The sequence below is a fragment of the Alligator mississippiensis genome, chromosome 10 (assembly GCF_030867095.1).
Source record: "Alligator mississippiensis isolate rAllMis1 chromosome 10, rAllMis1, whole genome shotgun sequence".
NCBI lineage: Eukaryota > Metazoa > Chordata > Crocodylia > Alligatoridae > Alligator > Alligator mississippiensis.
Window position 1 is genome coordinate 54,385,320 of NC_081833.1, and position 24,668 is coordinate 54,409,987.

General features: G+C 38.7%; 1 long non-coding RNA gene across 1 annotated transcript; it reads left to right on the forward strand.

Annotated features, from left to right (window-relative positions):
• The first annotated feature begins 82 nt into the window (after positions 1 to 82).
• LOC106738211 (uncharacterized) lies at positions 83 to 24,468 on the forward strand. Its single transcript, XR_001372856.3, has 3 exons — positions 83 to 386; positions 18,260 to 18,357; positions 21,456 to 24,468. It is a non-coding gene; the product is annotated as an uncharacterized LOC106738211 (long non-coding RNA).
• Positions 24,469 to 24,668: the final 200 nt, after the last annotated feature.

The window sequence follows — 24,668 nt, forward strand, 5'->3', positions numbered from 1 at the left end:
CTTCCAGGGCTTCTTGGCCAATCTGAGGTGTGAGGGCCTTCCCGCCCAGTCCCCAGAGATTGACAAGTAGCCATCTGTCAATCTCCAGGAAGGGGTGGGACTTCCAGGGCTCCTCAGCCAATCAGAAGTATTGGCGGGCACATTGCAAAAATCTTCCCCCCAGTGCTTCAAGACTCCAGGGCTTTCTGCCCTTTTGTTTTTGCGGCTCTCTTTTTTTTTTTCTCTCTCTCTCAGTTGCTGCTGATTTTGTGCTTTTTTATGGTCCCTGCACTGTTTTGCAGGGACTGGGATTGTTTATGGGAAAACTACTAAATTTGCAGTTTTTGCAGAAACTGAAAAATCTTGAATTTGGTAGGTCCCTACCAATAAGCCATTTTCAGACACCGGTAAGAGAATGCTGGCATGCTACTCCAAGCTCACAGTTTTCTGTAGCAGATGCGCGTGGTCTTATTTACTACTGACTTAATTGTAGCTGTTGTTTCGTACTTATTCATTGCCATGACAGTTGTAGCTGTTATTTTTAGAGCTCGGTGTAAATTAATTCTTCTTTCAGGCTACAGAGAACTTCCCTGGATTAGATCTGCACTGGGGAACATACTGCCTGTTAAAACAGGGTTATCTATATAGCAGGTACTGCTATATTTTGGATTTCTAAGTTTCATGTGAAATAATACCACAGCTGAGGATCATTTGTTTTTCCTCTAAGGAGTTTTGTTTTCTTTTTGTGTCCTTTCCACTAGCAATCTCTTTTTTTTTTTTCATTTTATCACTAATGTTTTTTTTATAGGAACCACTTTGTTTAACTGACAAGTTTTTCCCTGATGAATTGATGTGCAATCTTTTGTTCGCTCAAGCTGTTTTGTTTCTAACAGAGACAAAATACCTACTTTGTGTCATGTTCTACTGTGTGTGACTAATGAGAACATAACATTTATGAGCTGTACATTTGTATTCTTAGAAGCCTCAAATTAGCACCATTTTTAATATAACAATAATCTTATTAGCACAATTTGCTTGTTTTTGAACGATAACATGCTCAAGCACTTTAATGCTTTAAATTATAGACTTTTACAGACCACTAAAACCATTAGGGCGTTAGAGACAGACCATTTTTGGTTCAAAATGACACCCATATTACAGTCACCCTTAATATGGTTTGAATATGGTTTTTTTTCCTTTTATTTGATTTTGACCCTGAATAATCTTAACATATCTCTTCTCACTATGGTGTCTTTGTTGCTTTGCAGCATTGTGATCCTCAAATTACTTAGTTATATTTGTCATAGTAATGAATGTGTTATGTACATGATAGCTAAGATTAAAAGAGCCACAGAGCCAGTCTGGATTTTTTGGCTTAGAAAAATTTGCTGTAGGCATTGCATAACATTTTTTGGCAGAATGGTGTCAAGTGACAAGTTGTCTGAAGTTGGAATCATTCATTTCCAGCCAAGTTACTTACTGAAACTCAATCCAGCACAATATTAGAAAACCACTTAAGTAAAAATCTTAGTTACTTCAATGGCATACCTACATGCTTGGGAATCCAACACGTTCTTATAAGTGTTGCTGGATCAGGGCCTACAAAAGGTACATACCAATATTGTTTTCCTTTCTTTTGTGGGACAGCAGAAAGCAAATAGAGAATGTGACAGCTCAGAAAACATCCACCGTAGTTCGCTGTCAGTGCAACAAACACCAGCAGTTGAAAAGTTTTAGAGGAAGGCAATGATCGTTTTGAAATCAAAAGTTTTAAACATATACGGGGAAGGATCAGAGTAAGGGAAGGCTACGTTCAGTGTTTGTTATGTTTTGTGAACCTGGAAGAAAGAAATTAAAGTAACTAGCAAACTAGGTAACTTGAACCTTATTTTTTATGCCACTTTCCATTGCTGCCTCCTCTCATTTCCAAAATGGCTGCCTGATTTCCAAAACAGCCCCAATTTTTCTGTCTGTCTTGACTAAATTGTAAGGATTACCTTTTGCCACCATGTGGATGCCTGCTTCACTTTGACGGTGAAGCTGTGGATTATTCTGGAGACCCAGGGGGAGAAAAAGTGTACTCTCCATATACCTAGGCAGCATCGAGGGAAAGAACAGTAGATCAAACCCCAATTCAGACTAGGCCTCATGCTGTCTGAGGCAGGTAAATGACATATATCCTAATAACATACAGTGGACAGAGTAGAGCCCCACTGGGCCGCCTTCTGGCACTGGTCAGAGTGGGGAGGAATAAAAGGCCTCTTCCTCATCCTAGCAGCTTTGAAGCTCTGCTGCAGAGCTTCAGAGCTCCTAGCATAAGGAATGTCAACTACAAAGATGGCTCCATACAAGTACCTCCTTTTCTTATCCTCAGATATGCCTGCAAGCCCACATGAAACCACTTGCTACCAAATTATATGAAATCTCTTTTTCTGTTTAAAAAATTAAATGACATTTGTCAACAAAAGACCATCACTATCACTGAGTTCTCATGTTCATTTCTGAAGACTAGAAAACAAAAACGCAATGCACAGACTACCTCCCTCAGGCTCTTTAACTCTCGTTTCCTGCGAGCAATGTGTATACTAGCCCTCTTCTCTTACCGATGCTGCAGATCATGTGGGGAATAGGACTCTTCGTGCTTTTCTTCCAGGCTGGCCCTTTCTGAGGGAGGAATTATCATGGGCTCTTCACCCCTACTGAGCCACTGCGGGAAGAGGATCTGTCCCTTTGCTCACAGGAGGGCAGAAGGAGGTAAGCTGCTGCTGGACTCCTTCTGGTCCTTCCTGTGAGAAGAGCCTCAGGCTGCGTATTGCCTTCTTCCTAAGCAGCCGCGAGTGGCTGCTGCTCTCGGAGGGCGGGAAAGAGGAGAGACAGCTAATCAAAGGCAGTCCGTGATAGAGAGCTGGGACTTTTCACATCGTTTTCAATCTGGCTCCCAGTCTCACTGAAATCTGGTGGCTTGTGAAAAAATTGAGAGAGTCAGGAAGCATTTGACTTGCCCCTCACTATGCCCTAGAGAACAGTCACTAGACTGCTGACAGTCCCCAGAGTGTGTGACTGGAGAAATCTTGGCCATTTGTGGTATCACAGTGTACTTCACATCACTCAGCCTCAACAGCTCTGTCAATCTGCTCCAAATAGTTTCTAACATTCAATACAGCTGCATTTCACAGACTGAATGACTGCTAGAGTGCATCCAGGCAAGTGCTGCAATTCAAGAACACAACATAAAAGTATCATTATCTTAGTTCTCCTTGTTGTCTATTATGGCAATCTCCTTGCAGGACTTTTCCCAAAGGTTATGTATGAACTGTATCAGAGTTAGCATTGTGTTGTGTGGGGTGCTGTATACCTTAACTTATTGAATTTCCTTGTTTCTAGAATTTTTTAGTCTTGGTTTCCTGGCTTTTAGAAATTTGAATTCACTAGATGTAGTGGTCTAAAAAGGTCACAGGTCACTATGACGCTCTGGTAAAGGAAGCTGTTTTGTTAGTAATGAACCTAAGAGCTGAAAGCTGTGCTGTGAATGGCAGCCAGCTGGCGCCTGTTCTACCCCTGCAACCTAAAATCCTGTCCTACAAAATGGAGGGAGGTGCGTGGTCTCACAGGCACGTTCCCCCTGCTTACAGAAGAGCAGCTTTTCCACTCATCTCCTAATAGCATAGCAAGGCCTGCTCTCTATATTCCCTTTTTCTGGGGGGTGTCAGTTTCTTTTTCAGATTCTTCTTCATGGTAGACAGGGCTGGCCCACAAGGGGTCTTGCAAGGGGTTTTTGGGACCCTAGTTTTGGGGCCCTGTGATGTGAAGAAGCCAGCATCATCAGCAGCAGGAGAGTGGGGGTGTTGAGCAGCTGAAGTAGCTGACAGTAGCAGCAGTGGGGGTGGCGAGTGGCCAGATGTGAAGCCGGCAGCAGCATCAAAGGCAGGGGGGATGGTGAGCAGCCGGACGCAGGGGACCCCTTAGCTAAAAGCACCCCCTGCAGCCACAGGTTTCGCAGGATAGGACAGGCTGGCCCTGATGGTAGAAGGGGGTTATTTTCATGATATCTCAATGTAAAAAGTTAAAATAATTCTGGCAACAACAGCAATAATTTGTGTTCTGTTGCTGCAGGTTGGAAAGAAGAGAGAAGTAGCATCATATAGGGCTTTTATCCCTCACTGAGGCTGCAGTAGCTCATGTCTCCCATTTGCTGGTTGGGGTGGCATACTTCCTCCTTTGTTTCTGTACCTAGAAGAAATCCTTGAGTCTTGAGCCTGCTAAGAATTCACTGAGGAAATTTATCTTGTGCACCCTATAAAGTTGATATCCATTTATATGTCTAATTTGCTTGTCCAATTATCACCAATATGCACGCCAATCAAATAACTGCATATGGAAATGGCCAATTATGCATTTAAGTGGCTATTTGCATGCTTAATTGCCTTAGTTGCATGTGCAAATTAGGCATTTGATTGCATGCTGGTACACACAGAAACCTAGCAATTCAGGAGCTGAGAGGGGAAGCTCAGTGTAGCAGAAAGCTGAATCTGAACCTCTGGAGCAAGTCCTGGTAGGGCTGCCAAGTGTCGCTTCACCCAGCAGCTTTGGTGAGTTTCAAGCCCAAGCTGCAGTTACACTATCAGCCGCTTGGGGCCACCGTGGTTCCTCCTATCTCTCTGGGGCTCCTACTGATTCCCAGGGCAGCCAGAGCAGCGGTGTTGCCCCCTATAGATGAGTGCCTCAGTCCTGTTCCTGCACAGCCAGCTGCACCCAGCTCCTCCATGGGACTAGGATCCAGCCACTCTCTCCCATTCTCCTAAAACCCCAACTCCCATCGTAACACCTACTCACTCCTGCAGATTCAGGTGCCCAGCACCTAGCCATTCTGGCTCCATTACCCCCTGCACAGGCCCTTCTTCTGCACAGGAATTTAAATGTAGTTTGGCAAAGCTATGAACAAGCCAGCTTAATGAAGTCACTTGCATGATATAGCTCATATAGGGAATTGCATATAGTTTGGTAATTATGTGTCCAGCGTGCTAAGTGGAAAAGTTGTCCTGAGAGTAATATTATAGACTAGTATAGCTACTCCTCACTTAACATCATAGTTACGTTCTTGAACAATGCAACTTCAAGCTAAACAATGTTAAGCGAATCCAATTACATCACATTGGTTACCTACTAGTGGGCAATGGTCAAACAACATTATAAGCAAACATTGTGCAACTTTAAACAAGTGTGTTCTCTAATAAATGAGCGATGTAATAATGAAACAATGTTAACCAGGACAATATTAAGTGAGGCGTGCCTGTATGTGTAACAGCGTTTTGCATCTTGATATAATATTTGACCCCCAAAAAAGTCAATTATTTCAGTTGTTTAGGAAATCCTGTTGATTCCAGCATCATTCTGTGAACTAAATGTTGCTGATGAGAGATATAGTAGCAACAAAGCTATATCTGTGACAACTTCACAGATGGGAGGCAAAAGTATAGCACTAAGTTCTTTGTATTCACTATTACTAGTACTTGATGCTTCAGTTTGATTGCTAAATGTATAGCAATGACTAACAGTACCTGAAGAGAAGACACTTGTGATGAATAATCAGATCTATAGGAAAAGACTGTTTTATTGACTAAAGAAAATGGTATGTTAATGTAATTTTGTTACCGGGTAAAGAAAGTGGAATTGGCTTTATAGGGCTCTGCTTTGTTACTCAGCTGTTAAGGTGAATGATGCTAAATTATGACTTCTGGAAATGACACCAAGGTTCCACAATTTTTTGTTGTGGACTGTGATTGAGATGGTATGGATGCAGGCCTGGAGTGAAGCTGGCAAAAAAAAGCAGAAAAAGTAACCTCATCATAGAAGATTCTGAGCATGCCTGGCATGCTCAGCTTCATTAGCATACTGATGTACTCCAGACTTGCAGCCAAATAGTTGCTTATCTCTCACAATGAGTGCATTAAGTCTCAACACTGTCAATAAGCATATGAGTAATTGTGTTTGATAGCAATGGAATTATTCATGTTCAAATACTTAACTTCCCTCAGTTGGAGTAAGGAGTTAGACGCAGATTTCCTGTATTCTAGGAGAGTGCCCTCCCTACCAGACTTGGAAATTTGAGAGTATGTCTCAATCACTCCTGCTGAAGCTGTTTGCATAAATATTTGGGTGAGAGAGTCAACCAATCATTGGTTGGCTGGTTATTAAAGAAGCTTCATGACTGAGAGTCTTGAGTGCCTACCTATCTTCAAGAGGACAGATTTAGGTCCCTCTGCATTTCCCAGGCTAGTTCATTTGATTGGCTTCAATAATCTCCAGACTTGGGTCCTATTGTGGAAGGACTTGGGGCATGTAATTCTGGCCTAAGGATAACAGTAGGTGGCAGTGTAACTAAAAGTGATGTATTGCAATCCACCCCTCCTCCCCCTGCTTTATGGATTTTGCCCTCAGTTTTTGATTTTTGAGTTCTGAGAAGACCCACAACCATTGACATATGGCTAATAAGCCTAATGATTAAATAATATATTATGATATTGTATGCATGTACCTGTGCACATGCACGCCTGTGTGTGCGCACATTCACACACACACACATCAAACAAAATAAAAAGGGAGGTGGGCAGGAAGTACATTTTGAATAAAGAAAGAAAGCACAAGAAAGAAATCCTTTATTTTCAGTAACAGAGTGTCTTCTGTAATGAGGTAGAATTTATATATAGGGGTTTTTTAAGTTGCTATCAAGTTCTTGTCTTTAGATGTGGCATGGCTAGAAGTGTACACATGTAGCAAGATCAGTGATAGCTACACTTGAAAGAATTTATAGCATTGCTCTTTCACCCTTGGCAAATAAAGAGTAAAATCCCTCTCGTTTGGTGTATTATTTGATGTTGTTAAGGGGAATGATTAGGGTTTTTCTTTTTTCTTACAAGGAATTTTAATGGAGATACAGGGTTGTTTTTTATCTTAATAGCTGGTTTTTTGTATTAGATTTGGTATATTTTTGATTCATTCAATAAAATGGAAAAGATAAATGGAGCAGCCCAGCACTTATTATGAAATATTAGGATAGCACCCAGACAACTCATTCATGATCTGGGTCAATAGTATCAGACACTATAGAAGTGAAGATCTGGTAATAGGAGCTATCAAATCTCTTGATTTTTCTTCTCAACTAAAATAGGGAGAGTCTAGTCCACTTATTCATGCAAGCAGCACCTTACTCCTTGAGCAGTCCTGTTTGGTTCAGTGGACATAAGTGTGGTGTAAGGTGCTCAGCAGTGTGAGAAAAGGGATCAGAATCTGGCATACAGACCTTATCTTAAAACTGTTTATGTACAAACAAATCAGCTTGCATAATAGCTAATAAAATACAAAACTTGAGAAAGAACATTTTCAAAAGTAAGTAGATTTTCCTACTGCAGTGTTCATTATTCATTTCATTGTCCCTCATGGCCTCAGTGTGTGAATTGTTTAGCTTCTCTCTTTTCCACTTGACTGTCTTTTAGCTTTTATCCACAGCTTGACTCATTCTTATCTAGCTGCTGTTCTGGTCTCTCTCCCCATTATCTGATGCACTTGCACTCTCTATGAAATGCTGGATTTTTTTAATAGACAGTGAAGCTTTTTGTGACAATTTTTGGATGAAAGATGTTGAGCAAAAGGGAACTGAATGGTTTCCAAAGAGTAGGCTGTGCATTTGTTTTTTGCTTAGGTGAGTGCTTGCAGGGGTTGAAAATGCCACTGACACACCAGGGTGGAAAGTGCCAGAATAGAAGGGATGATAATGAAGAGTGCTTGTTCTGAATCAGCTAAACTCTGAATCTCCAGTTCACGTGAGGGAGCCTTCATTACCTTTTCCCAGGGTAATTCAAGTCATCTAGATATAAAAAGAATACCTGCTGTGCCTTAGATTACTATGGAGCAAGTCTTCAATTGGAGAAATGAGTTTTAAATTCAAGACCTTCCCCTGCACAGGCTTTGATGTATGTCTCAGTTTAAGATAATGAAACCAAACTGTTCTAGTCAAATTAAATTTAAGTAATTAGTCACTCAAAGTTGAGAGTCATTTCAAGCCATAGATTCCATAGATATCCATATCATATATTTGTGAACATTTCAAGGAAAAAAATAAGTTATCAGTTTTTAAGTGGTGATAGAGGACACCAGGAAGAGGTTCTTGCTTTAAATTTCATAAACTTTTGAAATGATTTATTAAAGAGGTAACTAGGCTTAAGATCCTCTAACTAGAGGAGAGCTTATAAAGCTAGTTGTCACCTGATATGTTAAGACCTCATGCACTTACTTTGCAATGGAAACTTATCTGAAGGAGAAAAAAGGACATTCTCTAGAGGTAACATGGGAATATGGCACAACTGTTCTGCTACACATTACTTTGCAAAACAAGCCTAGACAAACCTGCAAACCAAGTAGGTACAAATTTCTTTTGCTTACTTTCAAGCAATTTATTTTTCCACTTGAACTACCTTATTAGGGAAACTGATTAAGCCTTTGGAATTAATTATTTTTTATGAGCAGGACTCAGTGTGACTTGGAAAAATATGTAATGACATTAATTTCCACAAGATGAACTGAACTATAAAGAAGTGACGGGAGTGGTGATCACTTGTTGAAAGCCCTGTAGGATTTGGCTCAGTAGGGTTATCACAGTAGTTTCCATATAGGAAGCAAGGAGTTCATAGTACTGTATCTAAAATGTTATTAAAGATAAAGTAGAACTGTTGACAGCACAAGTTACAGAAGTAACACACACCTCTCTGGAGAGGGAAGAAAGAGCAGAATTCCTCTTTCAAGGATGCAGCATTGTTAGTTTGACTCATAGGCAGAATTAGAGGCAATTGCAATCCTGTGAGCCTCCCAAACTGCCAATCTGTTCCATGTGCTACCCAGCATGTTTCTGTTCTTAATGCAGTTTTATTGCCATGTTATCTAGTTGACCTCCATTTGTGCTGTGAGCTTGTTTGAGACTTCTGTACATCACAATTGGTCACTGACATTTTGTTAAGATGACATGAGTATTGAAGAGCATCCCAGATCTTTGATTGTGCTTTGTTACAGAATAGAAACCATGGTTAGGAGAGCCCTGGTAGGAAATTCTCTCCCTGTTCCTTGCATTTTAAAGACAAACCATTTTTCCATTCCATGAAACAGTGGAAACAAAGATTGGTAAGCCCCTGGGAAGAGTATGCTGTACTAGAAAGGCTAGTAGCATCCCATTGTGATGACTCAAATGTACACGCTTGGCTGGCTGGTCAGAGTAGTAGGAAATATAGCAAATGCATTCCTTGTTTAGTAGTTGATTTTGCTTACTTTATTGAGAATTCTCTTTTTCCCTTTTGTTCTTCCCTTTTGGTGAGTCTTTCACTGGGTTTTTGAACTAGGAGCATCTTATTTATTCCACTCATCAATATTTAAGGTGTATTGCCATCAGAGGCAGTCTGGCTGACATTGTATTTGGTTGTAGCTATCCTTTCTATTGTTATGTGGAGGGGAAGAGAACATGAAAAAGATTGAGCACTCCTCCCCCCCTAACAAGGGAACCAAATGTTATATGTGTAACAGGGAACCTCAGGTCCCCGTTACTTAGAGAAACTTAAAAAGAGAAACTCACCTAGCTGGCGATGAGACTCCCGGAAGGATGATGTCACTGGCTGACATCAGGAGCATTCACCACACTTGGGGAGAAGGATAAATCTTGTTAATTACTAACTAGAAGTAGGACAAATAAAAATAAGTTATGAATGAGCAGCAGACCCCCCGAAGGGGAATTGAGAGCCATGGTCAGAGAGAGCAACAGAGCTGATTTCATGCCCAACGAAGAGGCCAATTTGTACTTGTTTTTTTGTGAGGTTTTTTTTATAGGTTTCCATTAAGGACCAAGAGCTATTAGAGGTCATGTTCCCAAAAGCCAGGCTTAGGCTGATTGTTGGAAAGTGAGCAGACCTCCAGATACAGAGGCATTAAGAGAATAAAAGTGAGAATATCAATTTCTACTATGATTAGAACACAGAGTTACCCTCACATTTCTTTGAATTAACTCTCATCAAGTCATGGCAGGCAAGAAAAACATGGGCGGGAAACTTGGAGTCAAAATTTTTCCTCTTTATTATTAACGTAGGAGCCCCTGCTCACAACATGCTACAGGAGGTTCCATTCCTAAATGAAACGCATAGGAGTGAAGACAGGGTTGTAGAAGATTCAAGCTTTATCCACCATGTCAAGCAGGAATGAAGTACATACTTCACCCTTTGAAAGACTGGCAGAGTTTCTGCTCCATCACACAACCTCTTCCCCAACTGCAAAACAAAATCTGCTCCATTACCAGGTTTCTTCTTAAAATGGATCCAGCTGCCCTAACTTGCTCAGAGGCCTGATGGCTATAGTTGGATTCAAACTGCTTGTCTCTCCATAGATGCAGGGAATATAGTAATTAAAGTCATCTTGATCCTGTTGCTAGTGGTTAGAGCCCACGATAAACATTGTTAATACCACCCTGATCAAAACCATCTTATGTGGTAATTATTACCATGTATTAGAACAGGAATTGAAGGGAAAAGGAGTAAAAAGGTACAGCAGAGGCTGGTATAGACTAGAGTCACAGCTCCTTACCAGTACAGTCTTGTGAACTGCTTCATGAATAATTTTACCACAGAGATAGCCTCACTGAAAAATGGCAGTCTGCAAGAAAAGGGTTTATCTATACCCAGATGGAGAAATACATTTCTACAAAATAAAAAAAAACTAGTAGTAGTATCATCTCACTTATTACAAAGGATTAACAAAAATGAATTGAGTTCAAAGAAGTCTGTTTAAAAAAAATACCTCCCAATGTAGTTCAACTTTCAAACCAAAATAGTGAAAAATTTGAGAGTACTAGTGTTTTTCCTTAACATTTTTGCTCCTCTAATTACAGCACCATTTCAGTTTTTATGAAAATTTTAAGTATTTCTTATTTCAAAGGAAGCATTCTGTGAATGCTTAAGATTACAAACAGAAATGGAACATAAAAAGCCCCCAAAATATAGTTTGCTTGTTTGTTTTATCTCAGTTTTAACCCAAATCACACCATTTTTTTTAAAGCTAGTTCTGTAACTGGAGTGTTTTGGCAATATATTTCAACAAGCAAAATAGGAACATATTATATTAAATACATTTATAAGAAAATAAACTACAAAATAGAATTAGGAGGGGGAATGCTGCTTGTATTTTTCCTAAGATACTCGGGTAAAAAGAAAGTAGCCCATGGTTGAAGTTACACAATGCAGTTAGGGGCACCCTTCCACCTTATAAGAGAAAAGTAGTTCTTTAAACAAACAAACTTCCTAAACTTCTGTGGGTCCTATATAAGATGTTCTTTGAGAAACAAACACTTCAATACATCTAAAAATAAAACCTTATTGCCTTTTCCTGGGGATTTATAGGGTCATTGCATCAGTTTAAAGGTAATAAATGTAGCTTATTTGGATTAAAACTACATCTCCTTCAAATTTTTCATTTTTTTTTTATACAACCTCCACTGATAAGGACAAATGCAATTTTCAACATCAGTGGATCTGAACAGACAATTACATTAAAGCAAATAGAATTGAGTGAAACCAAGGATGAAAACACTTTACTTTTCTAATGTGAAAACAAAGTGTAAACTAAATATATCAAATGTCCCTGTCCTTAGAAATATTATCATTATCCCTCACCAACCTGTCACTAATATGGGACTGAATACAAGTTGTCAATCTTTATGCAGCCTACATACTTAGTGGTCCATCTCTCAGTCATTTTCAAACTTATGTCTCAGTAAAGTCAAGGTCAACAGCTGTCACTGTGTCCCTAAGTAGCAAATATTCTGGAACAGCTCTGATTATAACTACAGCAACCTCCCTAACCACTTCCTATGCCCAGGTGAGTAACATCTTAAAAGGTCACAGGCTTGCAGGTGTTTATGCCTTTATTGTGACACCACAAAGACACTGAGGAGAAATAAATTACTATTTTAGGAACAGAATAAGCTTTAAATTTACATTTTTGAAAGCATGAAAACCAATGCTGTTATTGAAATAAAAGGTTATGGCCAGAAGATTGCTTCATTGAGCTTTGTTTTCAGATGAGGGTTAAGAGGAAAATAATGCTGTATAAAGAACCAATGTATTTGTCAGAGTGATTACAACAGGAAATGGTGAAAATTGTACTTGTCTCTTTTAAGTGGAGGTAGTGCAAAAAGACTACACTGTCACTGTTAAGGGTGCTTACTTTATTTCTTAACAGTATTACATTTTTTTTCTCTGATAGAGAACCATAGATTTTTTTTATATAAAGTAGATCAGAATGAGGGGAAGCACTGAATGTAATATTCATAGGACAGTATTTTTAATATTACTTCAAACAGTATCAAATGATTGCTAACTATAGATGTGGACTTTGTTAACTCAAGGTATAATTTGAATGTTACCCCTTATAGAAATCCCATTCAGACATAGAAATCCTTAGCTCAAGATAACTGGGGATTTTCTTTAGCTGGTCCTCCATGGGATGTGTTGAAGCTAGAGCTAGTAATGTAGTAAGGACTCAGTGCTTTGAGTCCCCTCTGGGGTATTTGTGCCTCATGGTGTCCCCACCTGGTGCCTGGAAGTTCTTCACTTTGTATAAAAATAGGCAGAGTACTCAAAAGACATCCTCAAACCTAGTATTACATGTAGTCTGTCAGACAGGAAAAAGACTCTTTCCCCTCCGACCCCCACCTTCCCTATCATCACCATCATGTAGCCTCTTACCCTGAAACTAAACTGTTGTTCTTTTGTGGTTTAGCTTCCTACCTCAATCCCAGGTATAGGTGGGAAAATGAGGCAAGGAAAGCTGGTCGTATAAAGTTCCCATTCATTTAATGTAGCATGGTACACCTTGTGTAAGTCCAAATCTTCCTAAGTACTCTTCACTAGTTTGAGTTTCATACTTTGAAAATACTCTTATTGCCAAGTTTTTGAAAAGGTACAGAGTTCAACTCTTTTATCAGCTATCAGGGTTCACCTGTGGTTCTTTGTGGACCAGAAACAAGACTTTTTAGGTACTGACTAGTGTAAAACTGAATTCTTTCAACAGCTGCCACATGGCAAGTTTGTATCTATGGTTCCATGTTCCCAGTTTCCCTGCAACTGAAGTGCTGTCTTTGATCATTTTTGCAATATGATGCAATTCCACCAACAGCTGCTTCTACATTTTGTGTATAGGTAAATGTGAACTATTATCAGCTGCTATAATGGGTGAAGCCATTTCTGGTTCAAGGTGTACAGTGTTCAACAGGACAAACACTGCCATTGTTCACTATCTCAACTTCTTAAGTATTTCCAGTTCCTGATGCATGGTGCACGCTGTTGGATTACAATACTTACCTCTCCAGTAGTAGAAAGCCAAGAATCCCAGGGATGACAGTGATATCCATTGTTGCACTGTTACATTGGGATCAAAAGGTATGCATTTGTTGGGCTTGTAGTTTATTAGTTTCATCACTTCTCGGCCTTTTGGCTAAGATCAAGTGTACCTGGCAGGGGCAACATCATGCATCTGGGTCCATGAAGGCAGTTTTCTTAAGCATTCCCAGCGATAACTGTTCTTCTGGCATGGTTCAGAATCCACCGAGGTGTTGGGGCTTAAAGCCCACTTTATGCAAATGGGAGGCTCCTCCCTAGCTTGCTCCTGTGGCCATGTGGCTAAGAGCAGGCGAAACCTGGGGGTATCTGAACCCCAAGCCTTTGGGCTTGGGCCTGCACAAAGGATGTCTGCCAAAAGACTTTGGAAATATTTGAAGCCCGAGGTGGAGGATGTTTGCCAGTTGTAGGGCCTCTTATGGTTCTGGACTGACTGACGGATTTGGACTTGATTTGGTTTGGAACACGAAAAATTTCTTTAAAATAAAAAAAAATGTAGTTCATTAGTTTCGTGTTAAATATGCCCATTGTTTCCACTTTAGAATTGTGGAATGTTAAAAGCAGGAGTACAAGCTTAAAACACATTTTTATGTTTAGAATGCAAAAAGTTAGCACATGCGGCGTTAGTGGACTTTTCAAACTGTGCTGGAGTCGTACACTGAAAGCCTCCTATAATACCATGGGCACTAGCAATTGTCACCACCTGAGAACAAATCACATGAATTGCTGTCTTGCATACTTTTGTTGCCACAGCATCAACCATAGACCTTCCAGTACTAAATTGCTTCATTAGTGACCTGTAACATTCTGGGTTTCCAGATAGCAAAAATGACCCACTTTTGTACTGATCACATCTGTGTGGCTTTGCTCAAACTCAACATACATTTCCATGAGGTCCTTTTTTCATACACAAATTCTGGGTCTACTGGTGGTTATGCTAGGTCTGAGTTACTATGTAGTATGTTTGGGGTCCTACTTAAAAAAAAATATGAAACCCTAAGAAAATGGAATTCTTATGAAACTGCAACAAGCATCTCTGTACAGCAAGAGTATGGGTCTGTTATCTAATTAAAGCATGTTGAAAGCTGCTGAAAAACCTCTCACTGTATTGCATGCTGTGTTAGTGGCTTCTGCTTTTGAAAGAACAACTACAGAAAGGTCAGATTTCATAAAGGTCATCATGCAGAGTAGAAACCCTGGCTTTCCAGATGAATGCAGACACAGGAAAGAAACAAAAGTGATATGTGCCAATAATTTCCAAAGCTAACAGCTCTTTCTTGTACATGGCCAGAAAGGATTGAAAAGTTTCACAAAATTCACTGCCCAAATTTTGAAAGAGAACTCAGAATAATGCAGTACAAAGAACTGAGAATCCTGGCATCGGTCACATTGCTGTTGCTACAGTGAGAACATAGTAACCTGAGAAAAGATTGGGTTGGCCTTTTGCTTGTGGCCACTTTTGCTTGAGCTAAGCTACTTCAAAGCATCATAGCATCAGCCATACTACTATAACAAACTACAAAGACGTATTCTATGATTATTTTCACTTCGTCCAATTATTATGCAAGTAGTACATTTCTACTATTACCACATTTTGGACACTTTGTGGCATTACTTAATCTTATTCCTTAAATCAGTAGCTGTCATTTGGCACTTGTATTTTCTCCAGGATTCACTTCAGTGTTTTATTTTCTGTCACTAATTTAAACAACTGATTGTGACTGCTTGCTGCTAAGGCTCTAGATGGATAAAAGGAATTAGTGGCAGGATACCATTCCTTTTGCTTTCGGGTTATGAAATCCAGGGTTGGGAAATACCAGCCTTAGTGAAATTAATTTAGTGGTCTCAGATCACTTCTTTATTTAAAAAAAAAACAACTTTAACTAGCGCTGATGGCCTCCTGGAAGAGATCCTTTAGAGGGAGCACCTCTAGACTCATAGATTATTAGGGGCTGGAAGGGACCTTGCAGATCATCAGGTCAAGCCGCCCTTCCCCCCCCCCCCCACGCTCTAGGCAGGAAGACAACTCGGGTTAGGTGACCCCAGCTAAGTGATTGTCGTCTTCTCTTGAAAACCTCCTGGGTAGGTGACTGTACCACCTCTGGAGGGAGCTTATTCCACAGTCTGGACACCCTGACTGTGAAGGAGTTTTTCCTGGTATTAAGCCTGAAGCAGCCTTCCAGGAGTTTGTATCCATTGCTCCTGGTCTTCCCCAGGGGTGCCTTAGTGAACAGTTGTTCACTGAGCTCCTGATGCACTTCTCTGATAGCCACTATCAAGTCCCCTCTCAACCTTCTCTTCTTTAGGCTAAAGCAGCCCATGTCCCTCAGCCTTTTCTCATATGGCTTGCCGTGCAAGTCCCTGATCATATGGGTGGCTCTTCTCTGGACCCTCTCAAGTTTTTCCACATCCTTATTGAAGTGCAGTTCCCAGAACTAGACCCAGTACTCCAACTGCGGTCTCACCAGTGCTGAGTACAGCAGGACTATCACTGCCTTAGTTTTACACAAGATGCATTGGTTGATGCATGCCAGCATGTTGTTTGCCCTGCTGGCCACCACATCGCACTAATGGCTCATGTTCATGCGGTGGTCAGTCATTACCCCTAGGTCCCTTTCAGCCGTGGTGCAGGTCAGGCTGTCACCTCCAAGCCTGTATGTATGAGGAGAATTATTTGCCCCCAGATGGAGCACCTTACACTTGGAAGTCTTAAACGTCATTTGATGCTGGCCTGCCCAACTCTCAAGCCTTCATCTGGTTCCAGTCTGCCCTACTTCTAGATTTTGGCAGCCCTCCTACCTTACTGTTGTACCTATTTTCTGGAATTTTCTTTAGTCAAAGAATAGAATATAGTTCTCTGCTTTACTGCATTTTGGAACAGATATTTATGAGAATACTGATTAAGAAATAATCTCTAAACTTGAAAATGACTACCTAATACAGTGATTCTCAACCTTTTATACTTGGAAAATACCAGCACTTAGTTGTCACTCATATTTTTATTACAAAAAAAAAGAATAGGGCAATTTCTCTGTTACAAAGAACTCAGAAAGACCACAACAAGTCTGAATGTTTTTAACAGTATGGATTCTTATCTGAAATCCCTGGATTTACCATGTCAACTGTGTTTGCATACCTAACAGTGCTAACATTGTATGGCACCCCTCAACATCCTTGAAAGGATCTCGAGGCACCCCAGGGTGTTGTGACACCCTGGTTGAGAATCATTGATATAATATCAGTCCAGAATTGTATTGATTACAGTAACAACAGTAATAATGACCCTTAATATATATATCACATGCAAGACTAAGCGATCATTCTCCACTGTTTTCTCAAAGCCACTTAAACCTAAATATTTTACTTACGTGGTGCTTTCAAAACTTACCTTGACTTTTTTCAAACCATATATTGTTCATGCCCCATGCAACATCTCAAGAAACTGGTATAGGAAAATATTCATATGTGGGCCACTGGTAATGATTAGATATTGTCCTCTTGGTAACCAGTTGTGCTTCTATCACATGTATTTGGAAGAAATGAACTTCCTTTTTAAGGGAACAACCTTATTATAAACCTTCCAAAGATCCAAATAGAAATATTAATAATGAAGAAAGGTACCTTTTCCTTCAAATGTATTTTGATTAGATTTGTATGCTAGCTGTTGATTAGATTTGTATGCTAGATTTGTATGCTATTTGTATGGAGGGCCCCCAGACTGTGCTGTATAGCAAGGGTTAAAAATAAAATCCATAGCTTCTGCATTGTGCAGAAAATGTCCATTTCCTTTGTGCACATATGTATACAGAAAATTGCTCTAGGCTTAGAAAAAGAAAAAGATTTTTAACAGCAGGGTGTTGCTTGATAATAAATATTCTGATGTAAGAAATTTACATCGTAAAGGATAAATGTGCAACAATAAAATGAAACTCAAATTAATCTCAGAAAATTATTGTCTTGAAGGCTAAAACTTGGTATTGTTTTGATTGTGAACTTTAGTATTTCTCCTTAGGTGGGAGAGAAGTAAAACAAGCAGCTCAAGACCCTGGATAGCAAAAATGAAAGAAATGAAGCAGTATTTTAAAAAAATAAATAAAAAGCTACAGCTACAATGCAGAGAATCAAATGGAGTTAACAAGTTTACTCAGGCTTCCAGAGTTCATTACCGTTCATTCATTATATGTCCCAATGAAGAATGAATCTGATATGTTGCTCATAGAAGTTAGTAAGAGTGACCACTGGTTAGATCCAGCACTTAAAAATATGAATCAGAAGTCATGTCAATGAGATCCAGAGAAATATACGTTTATTTTTATGTTGGTAGCAATAGAGTAGCTAATATTTCCTTAGCAGCATATCAGTTCTTTTAATCATATTCTCAGTGTACTTTTATTGTGGTGTTATTAAAATCCATTATTGCTAGAATCGTCATACATTTTAATTCTGTATTTGTTGCTTTCCCACCCAAACCACGTTAACGAATATCTTTTCTTTTAAATAAATTATTTTAGAATATAAAAAATGTGAGTTGAAGGAATGATGCAGTGCAGACTGGAAAGAAAATTGTTCATGCTTAAAGATTTACTCCCATGTCATTTAAACATTTTTGCACTTTAGATATTTTTTTTTCAGCCTTGTGTTTAGTTTTTCCAATCTGTTTCATGCCCTTATAAATAATCCATCTATCATCACAATACCATCATGCTGTGTTGTCCCATATTAGGGCCTCTGAGGGTTTGGTGTTTGTTAGATGAGAATTGAGAATTAATTGAGATAAGAAAAATGGATGGAGGAAAAAATGTTTTGAAATAATGTTCTGACTAGTAGGTCTCATTTTCTTTTCATTGTCTGGACAGGTGTGCATGGGAGTTGGAGAAAGGATGAGCCCCATAGCAATACTTCTATGCACAGATCAACTACTATGTACTTCAAGAGAAACAAAATAGTTTTTCAGGTAATATCATTTAGGCTAAAAATTTCTCCTGGAAGAAAGCCTTTTGTCCTGGGGTCTTACAGACAAACAAACTCATTGTTCCAAATGTGCTAACACCTTTTCCTTGGACAGTTGTGTTTCATTTAATTGCCATTCATTCCAGAAACAAGTTGTGTGTGTAAAGGGTTATACCAGTCTTCTTTTGTCCCAAGTTTTGCTTTGGATCAAATCAGAACCACCTCAAAGCAGATGTTGGCTTGCTTTTAGCTTTGTTGGAACAACCTGTCGTTGGCAGAGCTGTTAGACCAGCCTTTTTAGACAATTGGTCCAATAAAAGTTATCACTAAAAAAACTGAACCACCATGTCTACAACACCACTCCAATTTTTGTATTCCAAGAACTTTTAAAACCAAGGCTATTTGATATTTTACTTATTCACTCTCTAAATTAAGTGAGCAGTGATACTCCCCCTCAAAAATTCACTAACTTTAAATGTTCTGTAGTGCTGTTCCCCAAAGTGAAACCAAATCCACAATCCTTATATTTTTATGTACTCCATGCCCTCATCCCTGCCTCCCACCCCCAAAAAGCAGGCAAACTAACTGATTAAAAAGTCATAGTAAAGTTACTGCAGGGAAAACAAGGGTCTTGGTGATACAAATAGTAATGACATAAAGGAAAGAGTGAATTGATAAGGTGACAGGTGGTTTCTGGAAGAATTTCAGGATGGGTTGGGCACATAAGTAAAGGAATGAGATGCCATCATTACATACACATATACTACAGACACAAAGCTGGGGAGATGCCCTGCAGGAGATGAGATCAGAAAGGTGGAAGATACCTGGAACTGTACCTCCACAGTGCTTTTATTAGGTAGTAGAAATTACAGTTTTCAGGAAAATTACAAATTTCTAATGTATTATAATGATATCTTTACATGTCACACTGTAACATTCATAATTCAGGAATGCAAATTTAGTATATTTTTCAAGTCTTCAGCCTTTGGGCATAAGTAATCTAGTTGGGTAAGAAGAGTGACTTCAGTTGGTTGAAATTAACATCTCTGCTGCTTTGATTAAATATGTTGACTACAACTGCGGGATAAATATTGTTTAATCAAGTAGCCTAAACAAGTGGTTGTTCTTCCACTGGGCATGTAAATTCTGCTGAACAAATGGAAAGTGTTTTGTTTGTCAGTTAATTAAGTTACATGAGTTTAGTAAGTGTATTGTTGTTTGAATGAAAGTAAACAATACCGTGTGCATCTCTCTGAACTATGAATATCCCAAGGCTTAAAGAATTATCTGGGGTCCTTTCTCTAAGACTGAACCTTTATGTAGTGCAGGCAGGGTGCAAAGAGCACTAATGGGCATATATGGTAGCAACATGGTGCTTCTATTAATAATAATCCAGATTCATAGTCTTTGTGAAATCTGATGCACAGCATTAATCTAGTCATGTTCTATATTGCACATATGGTCAAAATAATGATTTTTACATTTCATATTTTATTGATGAAGTAATATATTTTTTAAAATACCTGACAAATTATAAGTTCAGAGGTTCTATTTGCTTACTTAACTAAAAATTCAGATCATTAGATGACACTCTTGAACCTACAGAATTGGTTAGCTATTTAATGAGAATATGATTATTTGAGAGCTGCCTGGTGCCCCCTGTTTCTTTCAGGCTGGAAATGTAAAGAAAACTGTCACTTTTGATTGAACTAGGAAGTGCAGAGGTGTATGAAATTGAGAAAATAATCAGAAAAATATTTTAACATTACCCTCTTCTACTCTCTCCCTCTCTCTCTCTCATGAGCAGAGCACAGCTTTGGGTCACTTAGGTTGAACCAGTTTTGATACAATTCTAGTTCATAGATGGTATTTCATAAGACACCACATAAATAAAGTATGACTTGAAAGATATAGAGGAATATTCTGTTGTTAGGTGAATGTTTAATTTATATTAGTTCTCAAGGGAGTTGCATGTGTCTGTTGAGAGAAGACATTTCATTAGCAGCAGAGACAGTGCATTCAGGATAAGGTACCCACTTTAGTGTGTTATTAGACAGTAGCTGACAAGCTCCTGTCTTGATATGAGGGTATATTGGGATTACTAAAAATTGCTAGATATGATTGAGGATTAGTGTGGCAATAACTGAATGTGCTTATGTTGATTCTATCCATCAAATGCTTTTGGATTGGAGATTATTTATTAGAGAATGGAAACACTTGCTAAAATTCATTATTCTAATGAAGTGTGGCTACCATATGGTATGAGATCATTGATATCATCAGAGATCAAAACAGAGAATGCCAGTAGCAGAAAAAGTCTCTAGCACATAAGTTAAAGGAATTGCTGAGTTAGCTGCCACTAAATGTAGTCTCTTACCCAGACTAGGATTTGCTACTAGGATTTGTTACTAACTTCTCATAAGTATGTAAGTAAGCCACTGTATTATTATGTGTCTCCTCTATCAATGGCTCAATTCCATAGGCAGAACATATGAAATGCAGCTTTGTATGCTTAGTCACATCATTGTTGGATATTCATGCTTAGCAGCCTTTGGACACATTGCCAGAAACAGAAGGGGAGCATCCTTTCAGAACTCCTTCCTTCACCATTCAGCAATGAGTACCTGAAGGCTTTCTTAAAACCATTATGTGAAGTATGGAACTTTAACAGCCTACAGTTAATATTCTTGAAAGTGCCTAAGGCCATGTTTGTAGGGTAAACTTAACATGCCTGCCAGTGGCACTGTCACGTATGCCAGTCTGCTTCATTTTGCTGTCTGCTATATTGGCAACAGCACAGCTGTGTTTGTATGGCACTTCAGGACAGCTGGTTAGGACTGCCAAGTGACAGGCTCCTAGCTTCCATTGTGTTCGCTGGTATATCTGGTCCTAAGTGCCCAAATCACTTGGGCTGTTGTGAAAAAGTTACTCTGTCACTGAAACTATGGCTCCACCTATTTTTTCATATTTATTCTGCTACTATAGTTGGATGCGAGTAGAGAAGTGGGAGCATGCTGTTTTTCCTCTAGTGCTTTCTTTATTTTACTACTACAGCAATAGTTTTTACAAAATAATTTTTAATGCACTTCCTTTATTTTATAGAATTTGATGGCATTATCTCATGAAAAGTATAAAGAAAAGAATGATTACAGCAAGATCAGCTATAGAGAGCCTGTATTATGTTGATCATTTCCATTTCACGGACAACAGGCAAGTTTTGGTCACATGTAGCTGCAGCAAGCCAAGAAGAGCCAGACCATAAGGAAAAAATGCCAGAAGCAGTTTGCTGTCTCAAGTCAACAACACTCTGAGGACAGATCCCAGAGTGCTGAGTCTTCTGGGTTGATGTTTCATCATACTTTTGCCAAATCTAAAACTGTACCAAGTTCAAGTTGGTTCAGACTTGAATGTTTACTGAGCAGCTCACCCAGGCCTATTCATTAGAGTTGTACAGCGTATACTCTGCCCCAATAAGCAGTTAAAATTAGCTTCTTTATTAAATGCTAAAGGAGATTTAAGAAAATATTGTGACATACACAAAGAAGTATGTTAATGTCAAATGTTTCAACATCAATAGAAGCCTGTGGGAATTGGATCAAAGATTATTTTTGACATAATGAGGGTAGCAGTTAGATTTTTACCATTTGAATAGAGCACAAGTATGAAAAGCTAGTTTCTGTAGACTTAATACTACTGTACATAAAAAAATCATTGAGCTACAGTTCATATAGGATCTAGGCAGCAGGTTGATAAAATCATAATCCTGCATTAAGTTGAAATAATATTGTTTCTTCTTTTTTTTAAGACGTTAACCCTGGAAAGTACTTTCCAGATATGACTTCTAAAAAATTGCACAAAATCAGTACATTCACAATAACACAATAATGTAATTCTACACACTGCAGCTTCTTGGGATGGTATATCCAAGAGTGACATGAAAAATGGTATGTCCCCCAATTAGTCACTACTTAAAACTTAATTTTGGACCTAGTTTCCTCACTTTTATTATTTCTTCTTATGTAATTGGAGCTGATGTTTAACTTGTCTCTTTTTATGCATTTTTCCACATTTATTTTTCATTCTTTCCTCGCATTGTTTTTTCTTAAATATAGATGCCCACAGTCTGAATAGATTGTTTCTTGTGTGTCTACGATATAGTTTGACTGTCATTTAAGTGTTTTCGCCCTGAAGTACAGGCACCTAGAAGCTGAATAGAATGCAGTGATTCAATAGACATATTTTGGTGAACCTCCACATTTTGTCTCCGAAGCCTATGCCATATTAAAGACCACTCTTACAGCATTCAGAGGCCCAGATGCACCCACAAATCAAAATCACAATGTTTTCACATTAAACAAGTATTTCTACTTCTTGATACCAATTTCATGTCTCTAATCATGGAGGATTCTGCATATTAACATAGGCATACAGGGCATGGGTTTTTGTGGTTTTTGTTTTTAACTAAATTTGACTTAGAGTCCTTATTCTGATCACATTTACACTTATATAACTCTGTAAATTACTAGAGATAGCAACTGTATAAAGTAAGTGTAAATGAGCTCATATCAGGCTTTAAAGTCTCTAATGAAAGTGGAGGCCATTGTCATTAGTCTTATTCATAGCTACTCTGCCTTCTGGTATGCTTAAGGAAATGGGTAAAAGAAAAAGTGTGCCAACTAATAAGTGAATTCCTTCCTATCAAGATACGTCTTTAAGACTCTTGATGTTCTAGCATTAGAATGACTATTTTCATAGCTAAGGTATCAATAAAGTATTTATATACACACCCCTTTTCTTTGTATTACAAAGCAGTCTCTTCTTCCCTCCCAAAGTAATGTTTTATGCAGCTGCAGTTTTGAGAGAACTGGTCTTTCTGATTTCACAGTTGACAGGTTAGGTTCTGTCATCTCATGTTGGATCGAGTCAGTCCCATTATGTTATGTAACAGGACATCACTTATGCAACTTGACATGATGAGTCATCTGGGATTTTTTTCCCCCCCTAAGTCTGACATTTCTTCAAACCCAGAAAAGAATAAAGAGATTTTTTTTTACTGGGTGTTGATATCAGAGCACTATCTTGGTACAGAAATAACTCTGTTGACTTAATTTGGACTAGTTGTCTATTTGTGACACGAGTAAAGAAATTGCAGTGGCCCAAAGCTGTCAATAAAAAAAAGTTTCTCCTCACTTCTAGTGTGGCCTGTACTTGCCAGTTTTAGCAGTTTAGCTCTTTTGGTGAATGTAGTTGTACTGGTATAAAAGTGCCTTATATATCTGTAGCTTATTCTGCTTCCCAAATTAGGCTGTGGTAATATAAGGACTCATATCAATTAAACTATAGCTACACTTGGGGAAGATTTGCTGCTTTAACTCTTCACAGGATAGTTGAAACAAATAAATGTTCTATTGTAGACAGCCTGAACTCCACCTATGACTTCTCTATCCAAACTCTTGCTGCTACACGAGCCATTCTTATATTGCACTTGTGGAAGCATAATGAATTTTTGGTCAGGAAGAAGTAAAATCTAGCCCATTTTTAATACACCTGGCTTAATCCTGTTTTCTCTTTCCCTAGAAGGAAACCTAATTATCATTTTTATACCAATTTGCCAATTTGGGGAGGGGTTAAAGAATATTTATTTTAACTTGATCCCATGCTTAAATTTTGCCTTTTTATCATTGTTTGGCATGAAGTCTTCTTTTTTAGAGTTAAAGGAGGATCAAAAATATTTTTTGGCGTTTACCCTGACCTGATACTGCCTTTGTTTCCTTACATTGCACCTTTGTCAAATTAATAGCATCCATTTTGTGTGACAGTATCCAGTAAAGGACATAGACCCAGTCTAGAATTGTAACAAATGCAGCCACAGTAACAGCCTTTTATCATGATTTGTAGGCTATTGTTAGCAACCCTTAAGATCTCATGTTCATCTATCATGAGGGAACGCTAGACTGATAAAAGTAATTAAAAATCTTCTGATCGGTATGCTGATTATGAGTCTCAAATAGCCCATATTCTTAGTTTTGTTTGCTACTTCCTTGTTTATTTTCTCCCCTAAGTTGGATTTGTAACCTGTTGGCCACTAACTAGATCAAATTATTTCTGATTCTTGTACTCTTTCCTCTTTGTTGGGTCTCCTACTCTCAAATCTATAAATTTAGGTGCCTTGCTTTCAATATGCACTTCCATTGTCATTATATACCATATATAGACCATGGGGAGACAGCCCCAGTAGTGTCTCCACTTTCTTAACCTATTCCAATTTTTTTCTATGGCCACATGTAATGATGAGCTGCAGGTAACTCAAACTTG